Source organism: Sinocyclocheilus rhinocerous, unplaced genomic scaffold (genome assembly GCF_001515625.1).
Source record: "Sinocyclocheilus rhinocerous isolate Xijiao unplaced genomic scaffold, SAMN03320098_v1.1 scaffold827, whole genome shotgun sequence".
Taxonomy (NCBI): Eukaryota; Metazoa; Chordata; class Actinopteri; order Cypriniformes; family Cyprinidae; genus Sinocyclocheilus; species Sinocyclocheilus rhinocerous.
The window spans coordinates 1,239,408-1,242,017 of NW_015633173.1; the positions used below are offsets into that span (position 1 = coordinate 1,239,408).

Consider the following 2,610-nt stretch of genomic DNA (forward strand, 5'->3'; position numbering starts at 1 on the left):
TAGATTAAAAACTGCTCATGTTGCATGTATGCAGCATCTTTGTTTGGATCATGATTAAAATGCAGTGGTTGCCTCTAATTTTAAATGGAAAGAGCACATACAAAGCCTTAGTTTGTTTATATGAAGATATTTCTTTTATTTGGGTTACTTATTTATTTGATTTGGGGCTTGTTTTAAAATTTCAATTTAGTTTTGTTATTTACATTTACATTATATTTAAATTTTATTTAGCAGATGCTTTTATCCAAAGCGACTTACAAATGAGGACAATAGAAGCAATCAAAACCAACAAAAGAGCAATAATATACAAGTGCTAAATATTAGTATATTATTATAGTGTTATATCTCAATTTCAAAAAGAAACGCGCAGCATTTTGTCCAAGCAATAATAACACATTTAATTTATAATTTGTCTTAAATCTAATTCAAAATAAATAAAAAATAAATTGTAAATCGAATCGAATCGTGAAATCAAAATCTTAAATCGAATCGAATCGTGAGTTGAGTGAATCGTTACATCCCTAGTTTTTAGTATAGCAATATCACATGAGCAAGAGTGCTGTTTATCCCAAATATCTGCACGATTCCAAATGCAATACTGATTTTATTCAAAAGATGAATAAAGTTAACTGTGTTCAACTTTAGACGCAATTTATACACACATATGTACACACATACACACACACACACAATCTTTCAAGTACATTAGTTCAGGTACAAAGTCTAGTCTTTCCACCTTTTTTACCATTAAAGTCTGACAGCACTCAACAAGTCATATCATTTGAGGTATCATTTACGTCTAGCGCAAATGGCGTGAGTCTCATTACATGCCAAAGTTTAACACTTAGTACGCACAACAGTAAAAACACAAACACCACTAATTCTCTCAAGTAATGGCAAACTGCATAAATAAATTCACCTCTTCAAATCGGAATGTTTACTTTGTTAACAAAACATGAACATCTCCCAAGTGCTAAAGTAAAACTGTCTCTGCCAAGCAAAACACCGCCAAGACAACAACAACATGAATAAGGGATGAAGATTACAAATTACAAAAGGTCTAAACATTTCGCTTCCTTTAGCTGAGAGTAGCAACTTGTGGCCGACAGCCATAGCTAAAGGACATTGTTTTATGTGCGAAAGCCATCATTCAAAACCTGCAGCCAAGGAGGGAGAAAAAATCCCACAGGTTAGAAGGCACATCTTTATTTGGAAGGCTGGATGACAATCGTTTAAAATTACAGTCTATAAACTTTAGCTGGAGACGGCGATGCTGACGCCTGTTTCCTGATGAAGTTGTGACCTTGATAATACGGTTTCTAACCCTCCCTCCCTCTCGGTTTCCTCTCTGAACAGACATGCATTGGCTGGAGATTTGCTGATGAAAGGCTCTCTTCTCCGCTGGCCCTCTGAAAATATAAACGGTTGACCTCAGGCCTCCAGAGTTAAAGCTAAATCATGCGTGTCCACTGGATGAACCACTCCTGGCGGCTTAAACCGCACCTGGCCTTCTGCAGAGAGTATGATCTTCAGACCTTCAGTTTTAATGCTCTGCCACTGGGTAGAAAGAAACTGGAAGGTGGACAGCAATTATAAAAGAGACGAAGCAGCTTAATTTAACGACAGAGGTCACAAGAGGTCATACTGCATCTGCAAGTGAAATGAAATGAAATCACACTGATAACCACTTTTATATTTAATTTTTGGGCCATTTTTAATGATGGAGATAGTTGAGTGGAGTTGTTTCCTGCTTTTACTATCTGCTGTAAAGTGAAGCCTCAGAATACTGAGTCTAACCTCACCCCAAAAGAAACAAATAAATCAAAAAAGGACAAAACAAATCTTTGGGTTTCACCCAGTGGTTGACTGAAATGGATTTTGATTTTTGATGGACGATACGGATATCTTAGAGAGCTGGGTGGCCGATATAAAGTCACACTATTTAATTTAAAAATAGTAAAAACACATGCATAACGATTGCTGAAAAACAAAAAAAAACAAACACATCTTATGACCTACTTTTACTCACAGGCATATGATATGTGGTTTAAACATGCATGTATACATTTTTTATAATTATGTTCTCTTTAATATCTATGTTTCATTACATTTATTGCTTGTGTATTTAAAGGGGTCATATGATGCGATTTTGGACTTTGGAGTGTTACAAGCTGTTCGTGCATAGATAAGATCCCTAAAGTTGCAAAGACTAAAGTCTCAAACCCAAAGAGATATTCTTTATAAAAGTTAAGACTCGTCCACGCCCTCCAAAAACGCCTCGTTTAAACACGCCCCCACATGTCTACGTCACTGTGTGGGAAGTTTTGCATAACACTGCTCAAATGCTCATGCAAAGAAAGGAGTAACTTTGATTCTTGCTGTAGTATTGTTGTTGCCACCGCCGCCATGTCGTGGAGACGCTGTGTGTTCCTTTGTGAAAGTGAAACTACATTGTTTGGCCTTTAAAAAGAGGGCACAACTAGAAATCAGTGGTTAAGTTGTATTTACAACACTGTTCCAGAACAGTTCAAACCAAATATTCAGATGTGTGCAACGCATTTTACGGAGGACGAGGACTGTTTCCTGGGAGAGTAGACTACAATGCCAGCT

The 2,610-nt window shown here is 36.6% G+C and overlaps 1 protein-coding gene across 1 annotated transcript in view; it reads right to left on the reverse strand.

The window, feature by feature from the left end:
- The window catches only part of LOC107743323 (mannosyl-oligosaccharide 1,2-alpha-mannosidase IA-like), a gene marked incomplete at its 5' end in the record, with an annotated part of 101,268 nt that overhangs the window by 2,936 nt on the left and 95,722 nt on the right, over positions 1-2,610 (reverse strand). The gene's annotated exons all lie outside the window — the stretch shown is intronic.